The following is an 18,924-nucleotide window of genomic DNA, read 5'->3' as shown; positions in this document are numbered from 1 at the left end:
AAAAGTTTCCCAGCGCTCCACAGTCAGAACACATCTCTCTCCATTACTTAATCCAGACCTCTCTACATCACAGAGCCTTTCCCCATAATCTACAAGAAAACACCTTTTATTCTTTATACAAACTCTTTTCATGGCCCCAATAGCTCTGCATATTGCACCCCACAAGCACAGACCTCTCCATGAACACACAGACCACAGGACAAGGAAAGGGCAGTGCAAGCCCTGCTGGTATTTGATTCACCACACATTCATGCACTATTCCTTCTAATTCCCCTCAAATCTTGACCAAACATCAAAAGCCACTTGGGGGTGGAGAAATCACAACATCCAGATTGTCTCTTAAATTCAAGAACAGCATTTATACAGTGTATGAGGGAAAAAAAGCAAACCCTTTCTACTTGCCAGCCCTTTGGGTTTTCCAGAGGTAACAGATCTTATCTCTTTGATTCTTTTCCCCTTTGCACGCCTGAAACGAGGACATTACCCTTGTTCTCCTCAGCTTGACTGCACCTAAGATTCCAACACTTTTGCCAGTAAAAATAGCTCAGCACCAGAAGCAGCCATTACTAAAATCTGCTGCTGCATTTCCACAAATTCTATTTCCATATGCTGAATCACTCATTTCAGTACAACATATTTTAAGCTTTTTTTTTAAATGTTGTTTTAAAAACACTGGGCATAAACTTAGTTTTGAGCATATTTTTGGTCTTACAAATCTCAACTGTCATAATTTTAATATTTCAGCAAAGCAGTTTTAGCAATCAGATTGTCTGGAATTGCCTCCCTTAGTTATTTTTATTCATGTGCATATAATAACATCATCAAGGTGTTTTTGTCCATGCTTATATTGCCATTCAGAGACAAAAGCATTTGAGGCCAAAAACAAAGCTGCATTCTTCAGAGCAATGACCTTACTTTACCAGTCTGATGAACTGCACTCAATTCCTAGGAACAAAATTAATCATCATTGGGATGCTGTCAGAAATCAGATACAGGCTGGCCGTAATTACCATCCACTGCTGGTCCAACACCCAGCAGGGACTGGGGCCCCTCTCAGCCTGAGCAGGAAGAACAAGGGCAGTCAGAAAACCTGTGGCTGAGACACTGAACATCTGCTGCCAGATCCACATTTCCCCATCTCCCCAGGTTAACAGCCAGCCCTGACAGACAGAGGATAGCAGGCTCTGCTCTGAGTTCCACATCACAATACACTTTTCAGCACAGGAAAGACATGGAGCTGCTGGAGTGAGACCAGAGGAGGTCACAGAGATGCTGCAAGGGCTGGAGCCCCTCTGCTCTGGAGCCAGGCTGGCACAGGTGGGGGTGCTCACCTGGACAAGAGAAGGCTCCAGGGAGAGCTCAGAGCCCCTTGCAGGGCCTGAAGGGGCTCCAGGAGAGCTGCACAGGGACTGGGGACAAGGCCTGGAGGGACAGGAGCCAGGCAATGGCTCCCACTGCCAGAGGGCAGGGCTGGATGGGATCTTGGGAATCAGGAATTGTTCCCTGGCAGGGTGGGCAGGCCCTGGCACAGGGTGCCCAGAGCAGCTGGGGCTGCCCCTGGATCCCTGGCAGTGCCCAAGGCCAGGCTGGACAGGGCATGGAGCACCTGGGACAGTGGGAGGTGTCCCTGCCTGTGGCACAGGTTGGAATGAAATGGTCTCTAAGGTCCCTCCCAACTCCAGCCATTCTGGCATTCTGTGATTCCACAGTTGCTGCCCCTGGGTCAAAGATGCTGCCAGTTACCACCAGCAAGTTCCTATACAGGGAAGAAACAGCAAAGAACTTTGCGCAGCCTGGACTATCTCACCTTCTGCACTGGTATTAAAAAAAACCAAAACCAAACAGAGTTATGATAAACAGATCTTTGAAAAAAGGAAATAATTTATTATCTTCCTTTTTCTAGACAGTGTCAGATTGTCCATAAATTGCCTTTGGCAATTTTTCACCTACACAATGGGAGACAACTGTGCTGTGAGGGAATGATTCCTTTCTGAGGGAGAGGGCAGGAGATGAGAAGAAGTGGACATAAGAACTGTAGATTCCAGACACCTTCTGACAACAGCTGCCCCACACATTGATCCAACCTTTTATAACACTGACCCATCTTCAGAATGGTCAGGAAGACAAGTAATAGCAAGAGGAAAAGACAGCATCCAACTTGTTCACCAGCACAAAACAACTAGCTGGAAATCTACCTCTGAGGGCCTGGTGAGACACTGTAGTTTGCTGCTGTGTTCCTACATGGAGGCCATGGAAGCAGTAGGAGACAGGAAAATTATACCTTTGTAGTACTATACTACTGCTACTAATTTTAAAAACAAACAAAAAAAACCCCCCAAAGGCAGCAAACCCACACACATGAAAAACATCTCTGCCTTCTCAGTACAGCTTATTTCCACCCTATCTCCTCAGAAAAAAAAAAATTAGAATCTATTTTTGCATACATCACCTACATATAATGAGGTTGTATACTCAAATGGATCATTTAGGCCAGCAGTTTGAAGCTTGCAGGTGCCTGAATACAGAACTGCACATCAGACAGAAACGCCCTGATCATTTTCAGCACAAGCCAAAATTTATCATCTCTCCTGTCACTCTCCCTAAATGCCTTCCAGGCCGCTTCTAAAGTACCTGGAAGTGCAGAAAGAACAGCTTCTCTGAACTTCTTCTTGAAGTCTAAATACACAGCAAGTTTGAGCTTTCTAAACTTGATGACTAAAAGTCTACCAACTTCACAGGCAGCTTATCCACATGTGGTCAGTGACAGCCAGTAACTCTGGGAATCAATTCAGAGAGCTCACAACAAATAAGCAAGAAACAAGACAGAGACCAAAGCTTCAAGAGACAAAGTAGGCTGGTACAACAGCTGAAAGAGATGGATTCTGAAAGTAAAATGTCTCAGATCACGACATGGAGGGCTTTTTCCAGAAGAAAAAAAGTGATAGAACATTCAAGAAACAGAAAGAGAATAGTACTTGAATTCAGAGCACAGAGCACATTTCCCATTAGGTTCATGTCAGCACCAAACACTGTTCAACAAACACAGATGAGTAAGCTGCTACACACGACATTCACATCTCCATTCAGACTGTGCTTACTGCTGCTGCTGTTTTCACAAACTTGGTACCACACAAGACAACTCCCTAAGGAGTTCATCTGGTCCCGCAGAACCACTCACAGCAGGGCTATAAACTCACTGCACAACACATTTAACAATCACACCAGCTTAAGAGGTTCCTGTTCATATTCCAGTCAGGCCTGGAAAGAGCCTACTGCAACCACAGCTGTAACTCCTGACCGCTGAACCCCTTGAATCATGGAAACCACAGGAGCACTGGGATCATTATATACAGTTACTCTGCCTCAGAACAAAACACAGGACACTCACAGTAACATCTCATGCAGGACAGACTTACAGGCTCAGGACTCTTGATTTTACTATTCATCACACACATAGACATAACCCAGGAGTCAACAGGAATCTAAGAAATCCCATCAACTCTACAGGTTTGATAAAGACTATGGAACATGTGCATCACCCTAGTTGTAATGTAACAAGTCACAGAACGGTTCACACAGCTCCAGAAAAAAAAGTGGTTAAAACAGGAGTACAGAGAAACAACAACTCGTAAAGAGGTGAGAGCCGAGCAACATGAGCAGTAAACACCCACCATCAGGGAGTAAAATGAACAAAACTACAAACACCTCAAAAAGTGATCAAATATAACAACAACAGGCGTTAACAAAAGGAATTCATCCCTACCCTTCCCAACTCTTTCCTCTTTTGTTTTCCACACATGCCTCATTAAAAGATCACAGGATCCCAGTGCAAGTCCTCATGAAACAAACCGAGCTTCCTTTCCCAGCAAGTCTCGGATACAACTCTGTGCCCAAGAAACGCATCCGCACTCCCAGCAGTGCAGAACCCGGCAGGAGCGCGGCTCCCCACGGCTGTCCCACTGCCGAGAAAGCGCTCCCAGGACAATCCTGCCTCCTCCAGCCGCTAAAAGCGAGCAAACGCTCTGCACTGAATTGCTCCCACGAGCACAAACAGCAGTGGCTGCCGCTTTAGCCCCGATTCCTGCGGCCCCGAGCACCCGCCACACCAGTCCCGGCCCCGCTGCCAGCACTGATGCCAACCGGCGCTGGCATGGACCCTCGGGTACCGCCAGTCAACAACGACGTGCCAGTCCTAACCAACGTGGGAGACTGAAAAGCTGTATCCGCACAGACACGGGAAAAATAAACATGAAAGATGAGGCCATTAACCGGACGGAGAAAGGCCCTGAGACGCGGCGCGGACCCGCCGCGCATCGCGGCACCGCGACCCGCGGCCTTCCCGCCGCAAGCGCGGCGGCTTCAGGACCCGCTCCCTGCCCGTGCCCCATCCGGCCCCCGCAGGCCCTGCAGGCCGCGACCCCGCCGCCCGCCCGCCGCCCCGGGCCCGCGCAGCCCTACGGCCCCTCCCCAACAGGCCGGGCTACCCTTCCAGGCCCAGGCCTCGGCCCGGCCGCCCCGTCCCCGTCGCCCGCTCCTTCCTGCGCCGGCCCCGCGGGCGCCGCCGGGGCTGTTCAGGCGCGGCGCCGCGGCCCCGCACGCGGCCTCACCTGCGGCGGCGGCGGCCGGGCCCGGGCAGCGGGAGGCGATCGGTCCGCAGCGCACAACGAGCCGCTCCAGCGCCACAGCCCCGCCCCCGCACCGCCCGCCGACACCCATTGGCTGCCACGCGCACGTGCCCCGCGCGCCATTGGCTCCTCCGCCCGTCCGTCAAGTGCCGGCCAGGGGCGGAGCCTACGTGCGCCGGGGGGAGGGGAACGGGGCCGGGGAGCGGGGCACCGCGGAGCGGGCAGCGCCCGGGGCGGAGGGGCCCGGCGGCGTAAACAGAGTGATCTACCCGGGGCGGCCCGGGGCTTCGGGAAAGGCCGGTGCGCCCCGGCCGCGGGTCCGGCTGCTCTGTGGAGAGGAGCCCGGAGGAGAACGTGCCTCCTGTGGCCGGCCGGGCTGTTGGAGCAGGAGGAACGCGAGTGGTGCCCTGTGCCAGGGAGCCAGGCTCGCGTGGGAGACGGAGCACGGCAGCCCTGGGCCCGGCGGCTGTGGGCAGCGCTCCCGGTAGCCGAGGCTCTCCTCGGCTGAGGGCCAGTGACTGCCGGAGCCCGGGCACAACCCACAGGAATGCCAGTTAGGAGATTAAATGCTTTCTGTGTAAATGAGATGCAAATGATGATCTGTCAGAGAAACTGGTGGCCTGCGCTTGGCTGTGCTCTGAGAAATTCTGCAGCGCCCTGAAGGGACCAGCCGCCCAAGAGTTTTCCCTCTTCCGTTTTCACTTTTTGTAGCCAAGGGCATCCCTTTACGTCAGCACCTATTTTCCCTGCACAGGAGACATCTGTGAGAGCAAATTTCCACTATTCTGCAGAAAAAGAAGTCTTTTTGTCATTGCCAACAGTACTCTGCAATAATACCCCAGTACAAAGCAGCATGCTTAGTGTGTGACATGTAAGTTTCAGGCCTGTAAATCCTGCATTAAGGTGTTCTCCTTCAAGGTCGAAAAATCAGAATACTTCTGCATTACAATACATGATGTTCCTTTTCATTCACTTAGTTGAGTGACATACCAGAAAATCAAATTTCTCCTCATCTAGCTCCTTTCTTGAGTCTAGAAAAGTGAGATCTCACCTGAAGGATGGGAACTGCAGCAAGACAGGAGTTTGTGTTCTTTGGTATTTCCGTGCACACACGTGGAAATACTCTGTCTACTGGAATATGTGGCACATTACTCCATGAAAATACAATTATCTTCCTCTGCCTATCCTGATGTGGCTTCTATCAAGACCTTGTCTGGTAAATTCCCAACATGGTTGCACTGATGTTTTCTGGTTTAACTGCCCAGAAACCCCTTCAAGTGGCCCTGTTACATTGGGCCATGCCCCAACCTTCCACATGTGACAGCCAGGGACAGCCCGGCCTCTGCCATATGCAATGGGCACAGCATGACAGAGATCCTAATGTTCAGCTCCATCAAGAGCCTACTGAGGATGTTAGATTAAGAGCAATGTTTAAAACATTGCCATTTTCTTTTCCTCTCTACAATAGCTCAGTGCCAGATGGGGAATCCTCACATGAAAATTCCAAGCCTCACAGGTTTGGAAATATCCTTCAAGGCCTCATAAAACATTAAAGATGTTTGTGCATCTGTTATTTGCTCATCCTGCCAGCCCCAAAATCACAATATTGTCATTCACATCAGTGGCAGCTTTCTTTTACTGAAAATTTGATGTTTTCCTTGTATCATCCAGGTTTTAATTAACAATCCCATTCTTGGACATGAGGTGGATCTCAAATCTTCAAAAATTGAGGCCATGAGCACAACACTGCACAGAGTGTTGATGCCTTTATCTTTTGACAGCATATTTGCAATCTCATAATTTCATCTATCACCATAAACACTTATTTAAGATGTGCAGGCAGTTAAAAGGTGTCCTTTGAAACAGTGTGCCAGTTTTTAAAGGAATTATCTCTTTTTGTTATTATGCTTTTTGCTCTATATTGATGGTCTGTTACAGTGTTTCAGTTCAATATGAAAACATCAGCCTGAGGGTTTCATGATAATGTGGAACTTTAGCAAGGTACAGCCAAGTGTCATGTCTGAAATCATCTCAAGATAATGCAACATGAATGCCACAGGTATTTTCGGTCATGCCATTTCTTGGGATATCTTGAAACATGAAAAAAGCTCAGTGAAAACAGGGTGACCCAGGAAGCCCTTGGTGAACGTGGTTCTGACACAGGAGGGAAATGTGCAGTGCAAATTGACAGATGGAAGCAGCACCATAAGTACAAATGGTCGTACCTGGCTGTGAATAAACACAGAATCATAAAATCACAATGTTCTGGATTGGAAGGCACCCACAGGGATCATTGATCCCAGCCCTTGTCCCAGCACAGGCACTCCAACATCCCCACCCTGAGAGCTCCTGGAGCTCTGGCAGCCTTGGCACCATTCCCTGGGGAGCCTGGGCAGTGCCCAGCAGCCTCGGGGGGCAGAACCTTGCCCTGAGCTCCATGCCAAGGCCTGGCCCAGCTCCAGCCCTTGCTGGGCTCCTGTCCCTGTCCCAGAGCAGAGCTCAGCCCCTGCCCCTGTGCCTGCCCTGGGGAGGAGCTGCAGCCCCCGAGGAGCCTCCCCTCAGTCTCCTGGGCTGCAGCTGAACCAGCCAAGTGCCCAGAGCTGCACAGTCCGGGTTATAGAAGGTGAGAGGATGGATGGATGGATGGATGGATGGATGGATGGATGGATGGATGGATGGATGGATGGATGGATGCCTAACGGCGCAGACACCACACAGAGAACAGCAGGGAGGCTCCAGAAGCCGCCTTATCTCGGGTGGACTCTCCCGGCTACACCCGTGAGCGGCAGCGCCCCGACACGCTCACAGTGGGCAGTGCCAGCTTCGTAGCCGCTGAGGCCCCAGGCTCCGGCGGCTGGGAGCACTGCGAAGCCCCGGAGAGCAGCGCCGTCACCCCCCGGCAGCGCCGCTCGGGCAGGGCCGCTCGGGCAGGGCCGCTCGGGCAGCGCCGCTCGGGCAGCGCCGCTCGGGCGGTGCCGTTCACCCGCTGCCGGGCGCCCCGGCCCGCTGTCCCAGCACGGCTCTGAAATGGCGGCCGGCTGAGGGGGCGGGGTCTGTTACGGCCCCGCCCACGCCCGCTCCGCTCTCCCCGAGCCCTCAGGAGTGAAATGGCGGCACCGGCTGGCCCGGCCGTGGAATTTTTTTGGCACTTTTCGTCTGGCCCCTCACCGGCTGCTGACCGCAGGGCACAGGGGTATTGCGGGCGTTGGAGCGTCCTGGGCAGCTGCCACTGCCCTGATCTCCCGCCCTTATTCAGTATGAGATATCTGGGAATATTCAGCCTAGAGAAGAGAAGGGGAGGGACCTCAGAGTCCTTCCAGTGCCTAAGGGGGCTCCAAGAGAGCTGGAGAAGTCTTTTGGTCAAGTGCCTTGTGTGCCAGGACAAGAGAGAATGGCTCCCACTGCCAGAGGGCAGGGCTGGATGGGATCTTGGGCAGGAATTGTTCCCTGGCAGGGTGGGCAGGCCCTGGCACAGGGTGCCCAGAGCAGCTGGGGCTGCCCCTGCATCCCTGGCAGTGCCCAAGGCCAGGCTGGACAGGGCTTGGAGCAGCCTGGGACAGTGGGAGGTGTCCCTGCCATGGCAGGGGGTGGAATGGGATGGGATCTAAGGTCCCTTCCAGCCCAAACCATTCCCTGATTCTATGATTCACCCTGGAAAGATGCCCTGGCACCTTCCAGCCACCCCTCCTTGGCTCCTCTGTGTCTGAATTTCTTTCCCTTCTTCAGGGTTTTGCATGTTGTTCTCTGATTCCTCACCTTTATGAGATCACCTTTACTCTCCTGCGTCTTCCTCTCCACAGGCTTTCAGCCCCTGTTCTCCATTATTCTCTGATTCACCCCACCTCTCTCAACACATGCCCCAGCTCTGTTCCCAGGCTTTGCTTATCGACCCTTTCTGATCCCTCATCTTTGGGTTTGTGACTCCATCACCCAGACTTGAGGGCTCCTCTTGTCAGTATTGCTCCACTGACAGCATCCTTCTAGATAACTCTTTTCTTTCTGTGGTGTTTCCTTGTGCTCTCCTAGGTGTTCCTGGTGTCCTGTTCCTTGATGCTTTTGTCTTTGTTCCAAGTGTCATTTCCTCCCCTCAGGAGGAATAATACCCACTGTCTGGAGCAGTCTGCCCTCTTTGGAATTCCCTTCTGGCCATTTGCAGAAGGATGGACTCACTCTTGTTGCTTCACTCCCATGGGAGTCACCTGTTAATAAAGCCTCCGTGTGGCCTTAGCTAACCTCAGGAGCCCTGTTCCCTTGAGAACAGAACGCCCGGAGTCCCGGCGTAGCACAGGCGTGGCCGCAGGGCTATCTGCCAGCAAGCATAGGTGATTGTCAGCTCTAGTGAGATTCAGCTCAGGATTTCAGCTTGCTTGCTAGGCAGGGTTAGCCCAGGGCGAGAGGCACAGCAGATGAGAGAGAGGAGAAGAGGCGACTAGAGGTTCCGCGAGATGTCTTTATTGATGCGAAGGGGTCCTGGTCAGCGCTTGTTCTGAGGAGTGGGCTAAAGTATGCCCCTTTTATAGGATTTAGAAGAATTGAGTTTGAACCAATGGCAAAGGGTTAAAGTCCTAACCTATAGGGTTACAGGGATATGCTCTAGGGTGGGGGTCAAGAAGTCAGGAAGTAAAAATGCTGTCTCATTCCCTCATTCAAATCCTCCAAGGAGCCTTGCTTATGTCCATAGAGACTGCTACAGTCACCTTCCCTGAGGTTACCTGTAGCTGCTGTTCTTGTTCTGCCTCTGCTGTCATTTCACTTGTAAGGTGAATTATGTCACCTGGAGCATAATTTGTCTCTAGTTTGTCTCTAGTTGTGCTGCAGAAAGATCACCCCCATTTACATTCCCAGTGACTTGTAGAACATTTTCTGGATTTCCTGAGGTCACTGAAGAAAACACCAGGCATAGGTGTGTGAGCCCTAAAGCAGCTGCCACCAGCAGGACAATGGCTGAGGAATGTGTTGGTTCAGGCTTCTCTGCACTGAGCTGCTCTAATTAAATGAGCCACACTTAATCTTACAGATAAATGTGGAAAAGTTTTAATTCAATTTAAATGTGCAGTTATTATAAGTTGTTATTGAAGCTGATTTTTCCCTCACTCTTTCTTTGGTTTCTCTCTTCCTTTATGTATTAATGACGTCGGTAAATATCCCCCCCCCCAGATGTTTGTTGTGCAGCAGCCACCATCTATTAGCCTAGATTCTGAAATAATCTCCTTTAAAATTTATCAGTAGGTAAAAGATTTAACAGAAAAAACATCAAAATGTGAGGAAGCAAGCCAGAAGCTTTCCTGGTTGCCAGGAGTCATCTTTATTTCAAGCTCATAATTTATGAAGCATGTGGTTGTGTGTGGTTTTATTCTGGTTGTGAATGAATTTGTAGCATAGTTGTATCTGTCCAGTGAGATGTTGCTGGGAAAACACTTTGTCAGACTGTCAGTTAGACAATATTAATTACATTTATAATAATTTTCCAGAAAGATATTAAGCAGTAGTAAAATGCACAGTAAACACACTGATTAATTTATGTTTTTTGTTTCTCCAGCAGCTTAGGGAAAGCACCTGTTTTTGGTACTTTTGAATGTTTGACAAAACCTACCACTTGCTATGGCACTATGAGTGGTAGTATGAACTAGCAGTGGGGAGTTTTGAAGGGCCTGATGTGCACTTTAATAATGTTATTGGAGAGTGGTTTATTAGCCTTGAGGTCAAGCATTCCAAGCACAAACCCAGAGAACAGATCAGGAGCAGCCCAGGGGGAAGGACTTGGGGTGTTGGTGGGTGAGAGGCTCAGGCTGCCCCGGCCATGGGCACTGAGCCAGAAACCCCCCCTGTGCTGGGCTGAGCCCCCAGCGTGGGCAGCAGGGGAGGGGGGGATTCTGCCCCTCTGCCCCTGTGCTCAGGTCAGACCCCACCTGCAGAGCTGCCCCAGCCCTGGGCAACAGCAGCAAGAGGACGTGGAGCTGGTCCGTGTGTGGCTGTGCTGGCTGCTGTGTCACATGTGTGTGGCTGTCCAGTGGTACTGCTGATGGCTGGGATATTTTGCTCCTGTTTCCAGCAATATGGTTTGTGTTTACATGCTGAACACTTCTCTGAATAGCTGGGGTGTCTTAAGGATGTCTGCTCACATGACCCACATTAGCTGTGGCCCTCAAAGGGGTTAACTTCAGAAATTCCAGTCATCCGGTCAGGAGCTTGCTAGGTGTTAGAGCAGTCAGGAGACAATGTCCTCAGCACCTGTGCAGGTGCTCCCCCAGCAGGGACCTGGATTGGCCTGAGCTGTGGCGTGGCTCCAGGGATGAATCACTAGCTCTCTGTGCAGGCTGGACCCCACCACATTTCAGAGTGGCTGTGGTGGGCAGCAGGTCAGAGCCCACCAGGGAGCGTGAGCATGACCATTCCTGACCATCAGTCAGATCTGACTAGGCTGTGGTGGAGCCCTGCCAGGCTCTCAGTGGGGTCAGCCCTCCTTGGAGCAGTAGGTCTGCAGCTGAGGACTCTTCTGTGGGTTGGGATGCCCAAGGGAACTCCTGGAGGCTGAGAGCCCTTGCCTCGGTGTGTGAGGGATTCTGTATCTGGACTAAGTGTTCTAAAATATTCAGAGTTCTCAAGTCAGTTGGGCAGCACCAGCTCTGTCTGACATCACGAATTTGTATTCAAAGGCTGGCTAAGCCTTAATTGATTTATCTTCTTTAAACGGCTTACAAAATAAATATAATTTGAATATATTATTTCATAGCATTGTAGATTCATAGAACCTCCTGAGTAGGAAGGGAGCAAATGGATCATCAACTCCTGGCCCTGCACAGGACACCTCAACAATCCCCCCCTGGCGATTGCTGTCAAAAACTACTGGAGCTCTGGCAGCCTAGGGCCTGTTGCCATTCCCTGGTGAGTCTGTTCAGTGCCTGACTACCCACTGGGGGAAGAACCCTTCCCTAATATCCAGTCTAAACCTCCTCTGGCAAAATTTTCTAAGATTCCATGACAGAAGCCAAGCACAATCTCTCAAAAATCTCTCACAAGAACAGCTTGGAGATGCTGCAAAGCACTGGAGCTCCTGGGGAAAATTCATCCCAGTTGAAGCTGAGGCATATCAGCCACCATGGTCATGTGTGAGCACTCAGCTGTGACCCAGACTGATTCGAAATGGCCCTGGGCTACTCCAGCATGGCCTTCAGATGGTGTCACTTCCCAGTGATGGTGCTGACAGGCCCTTCCCATCCTTCCTCTGCAGCTTGCTGAGCTGGCTGTGATGTGGGTAACTGTCACCTGTCTTATATGACAATTATATGATAATTAATTGTCCTGTACTGTTGGTCTGCTGTGTCCCAACATGAGCTCTCGTTTCAGTCAGAGTTCAGCAGTGGATGTGTGTGTTGCTGCTGCTGCCTGGAGGATTGGTGTGGGAAAAGGTGCAATGGAGTTTGAACCAGCTGAGCACGGGGCTGCTGAAGAAAGTCAGACTCTCTCCTGTGACATCACAATGCCTCAGGATCTGCCTGAGAGTAATAAAGAACTTTTCCCTACTTTATAGGTTAAGCTCCTGCATTTGATGTTTGTATCTTTGCTACTTACCTATAGCTATTAGATAAAACTCTAAAACAGCTTTTAATAACAGTGCTGTGTAAAAGGGGAGGGGGGAGCCAACGTGACTAAATAATTTCTCTTTATAAATGTGACAAGATCTTCACCTCTGCATTGCTTTATTTTTTTAAGGTGTTACCCTGCTCATTAGAGGTTACCCAGACTTCAAGGTTTGGTTTCTTTGAAGAGCTAAATTTGATAATAAACTGAAGTCAAGGCTACGATGCAGACCCAGATTTCTTTTCAAATGACAGAATCCTGTATCTGGGGAGGATGGAAAACTGTCAGTGTTTAAAGACTTACAGCACAGTGCTTTTTGAGTTTATGGATTTTTGGGTGTACAAATTCTTCTGTTTTGAAGTCTCTTTACAAGGCATGATGATTCTTGTTTCTGTCTTCAACGTTCTTTTCTTTAATGGAAACTAATACTTGCAATTATTACAGTAATACTAGTATCAAATTTTAAAATGTTTTGTTTTAAATGTAACTTTTTGCTAGTGACCAAATGTCAAAAATTTCTGGAGCTGGAAGTAACTTTTGCCGTAACTTCACCTTTGCAGTTAAATAACTAAGCATGGAAACAAATGGCACTATAAAATTTTTGTAAAATCTTTGCAAATGTTAACTTTTTAAAAATAAAATTTCTATTATTTGAATGTTGATGTGAACCATGGTTTCAGAATAGAATATGCATGAGAGATGGAGCTACAGCAAGAGGAGAAATGCTCTGATAATTTTCTGTCTTCCTCAGTAAGGAGAGAGTGTATGATGTGATAAAGGCTTTTAGAGCAGGTTCTTAAATCAGTTTTCCTCATTCAATTTAACAGCATCATTTTAGGGACCTTCTTCTGTTGGCTGTTACAACGAATGGACCTTAATGCTTTTCCTTCCTTCAGTTTTGGGTTTCTACATGAGCTTCCCCACTGCCATGACCCAGCTGATCTGCATAGTATGGCTTTAATTTAAATCTAGCAGCAAACTAGAGCTGCTGAATGCAGAAATAGGGTTCTAAGTTAATGACTTAGGGACACATGAAAAGATCATTTATTCACTTTCTAAATCACCTCTGCCATAAAATTTCCAAGGTAGCGACAGCAGGGTTATATTTTCTTTCAGCATATCTGTGGGAACTCCTGGGGTCTGAGCTGATGCTGGTTTGTCCACATAAACAAAGGAGCAGCTTTTTTTTGCAATTGTGGTGGGCTGATTTTATGATACTTTATTCCCTAATCGTCTGCTTTGTGCCCCAAAAGGGCTGCTGTAGCTCTGAGATGGAGCCGGGAGGGGCACGGGTCCATTCAAACCCTCTCTGCCCGGGTGCTTGGGCTGCGGTGTGGCCGGGACACCTCATTGTTCCTCTTGTTGGATTCCTTTTTTGCCAGTTCGAAACAAGAAGGGGTTTTTTCCCCATTCCCCTAGCCTGGAGGCTGTACCAGGAATCCTCTTGGCAGCTATGAGAGACAACTGCTCACTTTGAAAAGTTTAAGAGGTTTGTTAAACCTTGACAAAAATACAACAAAGGACTACATACGGAAAAAGCTGCAGCACTGGGAACTGCCCCTCGTGCACACCACGTGGCTGGTTCATCTTCAGGATGGATGCTCAGTCTTTTATACCCCTGGGGGCTGCATCAGCCAGCCCTGCGCTTTCTCAAAGTCTTCAGTCTGCTCTTCTTTGCCATTTATCGGTGGAGACTGCTTTCTTGTAACTGGATTGGAGGTCAGGTGTTGCCATGCTGCACCCCCTAAGCACCCCCTGAGCTTTTCCATTCCCAGCTGCCCCATGCAAGGGACACACGTGCATGCCTTCTTTTTACCTGTCCTAGACAACCCAGTCTGTCTGATGGCAACAATACAGGGGGAAAAAGGGGACTATTTGGAGAACAAAAGACATCTAAACTACAATAACATAACTATACATCACTAAAGCTTTTCTTAATATTCATACAATAGTTATCTTTTAATTGTGAGAACCAATAATCTCATTATCCATCTATAACAGCAGCTTTTGTTTGTTTGTTTGTTTTCCTTGAACTGTTTCGATTTTGGGGTTTTTTCAGCCCATCCAGGGAGCTGGGCTGCCCCAAACCGATCTCAAGAGAAGCTGAACCAACACAAGAGAGGACCCTAAAAACCACAAGTCATTCTTGTTATAAGTAAGGTTTGTGAATTGTCTAAGCCAATCAAGAATTCTCTGAGCCAATCAGAATATGAATTGAGAATTTATTGGGCAAGGATAACAAGAAAGTTCAGCACGCTTGGTGGCCGGGAGTCTCCATTCTCCCAAGGCTCGCAATTTCCCAAGGCTCCTGAGTCCTTTTTTATCCGCTCCATCTTCCTGCGTTCATGTCTTCTGTGCGTGTTCTCTGTTCCTGCGTGCATGTCTTCTGTTCCTGCTCCGGGCTGTTGCTAGGGGGGTCTTTTCCTGCCTTCTGGTGGTCCTGACCCTCCTGTTTTTGCAAGCGAGTGGATTCTTATCTTGAGTGGGACTTCCTGCTGTGCTTATCGTGGGTTTGTGCTATTCCTGTTAAACAAGGCTCGTGCAGTTACAAGATTTCCTGTTAAGTATACAAAGTCTTGTGACATTTAACATCCAGGCTCCTATAGTTACATTCCATATTTTGATGAACAAACATTAGTTACTTATAACAATTCTTGCTGTGAGGAAGAGTCCAGTGCCAGGAAGGTTCCCGTCTATTCCTCCCGAGTGGCTGCGTTGGCTCCTGCTCCTCCCATTCCCTGAGACAAAGGGGGGCAGCCGCCATCGGCGCCTCCCCACCCTGCTGGGGATGGGGGTTAAGGGTTGAAACTTCCACATCTGGCATTTGTACAATCCTTTTCTGTGCCTTGCGGACACCTCTTGGGTTTTTTTCTTCGTTAATAAGCAGTTTGGGGGTTTTTCACTTTCACCCACTGGTTTCCATTTCTCATTAGCAAAAAGGATTACTGGAGCCCTTCTCTTTAAAGGAAACACTCATTTCAGAGCGTTTTCTCCTCAATTTGCCTCCAAACTGAGACAGTAACTGAAACAATACCTACAAAAATCCAGCGTTTACTTGTTATTACAGAGTTGGGCTGGTCATGCTGGGCAAGAAGTATTTTTGCAATTTAAAATCCTTAATTGCTAGGAATTCAGGAGCTGTTTATCTATTTGCTTGGAATTTCCTGTCTGATTTGTGTGACTTTATCTCAGTTCCATGTCTAATCAGTTGTGGCCTCAGTGTTGTATCACGGATTGACCTGCATTAGTCAGTCTGTCTTTACAAACTGCCCGGCTGTGGGGTGATGCTAGACTGGTATATTGCTACATTCCCTGCCTGGAAGCTGGGTCTGTTAAATACAACTTTTTTGATTTGTTGGCTTTTTTAGGTCTTTTTAAGCACTCAGCCATGTGCAGTTTAAGTCTAATCTATCAGTGGAGTGAGCTCTACCAGAGAGCAAACTCCCATGTACGCATCTGTGGCTGCTGGCCCAGGTGAGCTGTCCCTTCTGGCCCTGTCCAGTCCAGGCCACTGGCCAGGCTGTGGTCTTGCCTGGCAGCAGAGGAACTTATTCCCCAGCCTGTCCTAACAGCAAACATTCAGGAATGGAACATGGATTAAAACCTGGGGCAGTTTTAGTTGGCAACCAGTATTGATGGTATTTGCTTATTACAGAATCATCAAATACCTTCAGAACCATGAAGTCTAACCTTCAAGCTAATCCCCCCATGCCCACTTAACCATATCCCCAAGGGCCTCATTTTTTGAACACTTCCAGAGTTGATGTCTCCACCACTGCCCTGGGCAGCCTGTTCTAACCCTTCACCACTCTTCCAGGGAAGAAATTCTTCCTGATGTCCAGACTAAACCTTCCCTGGCACAGCTTGAGGCTGTTTGCTCTTGTCCTATCATTTGTCCCTGGGAGCAGATCCTGACCCCCACCCAGCTGTCCCCTCCTGTCTGGGAGTGTGCAGAGCCACAAGGGCCCCGCTGAGCCTCCTTTTCTCCAGGCTGAGCCTCCTCAGCTCCCTCAGCTGTTCCTGGTGCTCCAGACCCTTCTCCAGCTCCATTCTCATGTCTGGACATGCTCCAGCCCCGCAGGGTTTCTTGTATGCCAATTACACAGTCAAGGCAGCAAAGATTAAGATCCTCTATGATTTGTGTGGCAAATGTTTAATTGAAAAGACTTAGTTGTCACTAACTTCAATGTTCTCCATGCCTTTACAGTTCATCCTGGCATTCCAATGATGGGATAGTAAAAATAAAACCCCATTTTCCAACTTCCTTTGCTACACCACAGTTCAATGCAGTTTGAATTTTACTGCTGCATATTTCTCCTTGTGTAACTCTGGAAATAACAGTGCATCAGGATTAATAAATCTCAGCTTTTGGTCTAGGTTATTCCAAGTAATTCCCTGGGACTCCTGACAGGAATGCCTCACCAGCAGCACTGCGTCCTTTGGCAGGGGCTTTGTGGTCCTGCCCATGGACATCATGGTTGTGTTTCTGAGCTTTCATCAACGACATTTATTTCCTGGATTAGAGTCAGGATTTTTGATCATTTTAGGAGAAATTGGTTCCTGTTACCTGTGGCTGCCTGATAGAGCAGATAAAACAGACCTGTCCAATGTAAGTACTCAGGCAGCTTCAAGAAGGAAGGGATGTGGCTTGTGGGCAGTAAGGGCTCTGGGTGAATTAAATTAGAAATTTCCTGGTATGGCACAGTGTCAAATTATGAAGATTTTGCAGGGTTTTATTGCTTGTAGTAGAGGTGTCAGTTTTGGAATGTCTTGAACTAACCTTGTGATTATCCACAGAAATGATTGCCATGTCCCACAGGGTTCCTTCCCTCTGGCCACCAGAACTTTTACTGCTGCCATGTTTGCTCCTCAGCTCTGCACATATTTAGTTTTGAGATGTTAGGTTTAATTTGCAGGCCTGTTCCTCAAAGGGAGCCTTTTTCGAGCTGTAAGATGAGTGTGTACAACACAGAAATCCAGACTAAACTCCTGTAATCTCTGCAGTTCTGTTTTTGCGGAGGTTTATTGGAATTGTTTTGTTGTTCCTTGCTGCCACCAGAGAGCAAAGTGCAGTGGGTATCAGCATTTCTGAGGGACTTTTGTCTCAGCAGAATATTTTGTTCTCATACTTTGAAGATAATAAAGTGAGTCATTGTCTTTATATCTCATGTGATTTATTACAGACATACATTGCTAATGCTTTCCAAGGAAAAAAACAGACCTTTTGTTCAGACTTGTGGCTTTGAACTAGTGGGTTGGTTGGGAGTTTGCTTAACGAGGGAGTTGCTTTGATTTGCTCTTTTAATCTATGTACTGAGAGCACTTCAGCAGACAATGGAGCTCATAGAAAGTTTTTGATCAGTTTCATAGGAATATATCTGCTTTGGCATCAAGGATGAATAAATTCATCAGCAGCTTTTAGTCTATAAGGATACATCAATGTTTTGTTCTCTTTCTGAAAGCATGAGGCTTGCCTGCACTGGGTACAGGCCAGGAGCTCTGATAAAAGAGTAGATTTTTTTTCTTGAAGATTTGACATCTTGAAGAAAAAAAATGTCAGCTTGTGAAGCTTTGGGAGAGTAGAATACTGCCTAGACTGACCATCAGTACACATGGCGCTGTAACATCTCCAACCCACTCCGTCATTAGCATTTCCTAGAATCACAGAATTGTTTAGGTTAAAAAAGACTTTTAAGATCATCAAGTCTGTGTCCCTAAGTACCACATTCGCATGTTTTTCAGACATTTCCAGGGATGGTGACTCCACCAATGCCTTAGGCAGCCTGTGTCAGGGCTTGACAACCCTTTCCAGGCAGAATTTCCCCCTAATATCCAACATGAACCTCCCCTGGAACAAGCTGAAGCTGTTTCTCTCCTCCTGTCCCTTGTTCCCTGGGAGCACAGCCTGATCCCTACCTGGCTGCACCGTCCTGTCAGGGAGTTGTGGAGAGCCACAAGGTCCTCCCTGAGCCTCCTCCTCCCCAGGCTAATTTGACATATCTACTAGTGACCTACTTCATCTTTTGCCATGAAGATTACAAAGTTGAGATATAGCAAGAAATGAAATAAAAGGAAAATACAGGTTAGATATTTGTCTTAAGCCAAAGGATTTACTTCTAAGGACAAGTACTAAATTACTGCCAAGCATAGGATGGGATGTTTGGAGGAGGAAGGAGTCCTGTGAGCTGTCAAGGAGCTCCAGACAAAGGCAGAGATACTTGTGCTATAACAGAAAATGCTCATAACCTTTGTTGGATGCTCCATGGTCACAGGAGTAGTTCTGCAGAGGACAGGGGAAGAACGGGACCATTATCCAGCCCCCATAATAAACACTTCCCTCCTTGCCCACCACAACAATTCTTTCCCTGGTCCATGTTTAATGCCACTAATAGCAAGTCTGTAGACCTGATGTGCCATTTTGCTATTCTTGCTCCAAATCAAGTTTGTCAGTAAGGGTTTTAAGCTAGGAAAAGGTGTTTGAAATGCTGTCTGTGCCTGTAGTGTAGAGAAGGGTGAGAACCATGGGGCCACCAGATTACCTCTTGGAATAAACTGTGTGGTTCATACAGGGAGAAATCCCTTCTAGGACTGAAGACTTCAATTCCCATCATTTTCATGGACCACTAGGAAAACAAAATTGTACACATTTTGTCCTCAGAATACATATATCACTTACAGCTCTGTAATAGTATGATATTAATTGAATCTTAATTTCTTG

General features: G+C 48.2%; 1 protein-coding gene across 2 annotated transcripts in view; it reads right to left on the bottom strand.

Annotated features, from left to right (window-relative positions):
* ELAVL1 (ELAV like RNA binding protein 1) overlaps positions 1-4,702 on the bottom strand; it is a 50,361-nt gene extending 45,659 nt beyond the window's left edge. For both annotated transcript variants that reach the window (XR_004061418.1, XM_030966549.1), the window contains exon 1: positions 4,608-4,702. The gene's annotated coding sequence lies outside the window, so the exon portion shown is untranslated. The remainder of the gene's footprint in view (positions 1-4,607) is intronic.
* Between the last annotated feature and the right edge of the window lie 14,222 nt (positions 4,703-18,924).

Source organism: Camarhynchus parvulus, chromosome 28 (genome assembly GCF_901933205.1).
Source record: "Camarhynchus parvulus chromosome 28, STF_HiC, whole genome shotgun sequence".
NCBI lineage: Eukaryota > Metazoa > Chordata > Aves > Passeriformes > Thraupidae > Camarhynchus > Camarhynchus parvulus.
The sequence above is the reverse complement of the archived record's forward strand: the minus strand, read 5'-3'. Positions and strand labels throughout refer to the sequence as shown.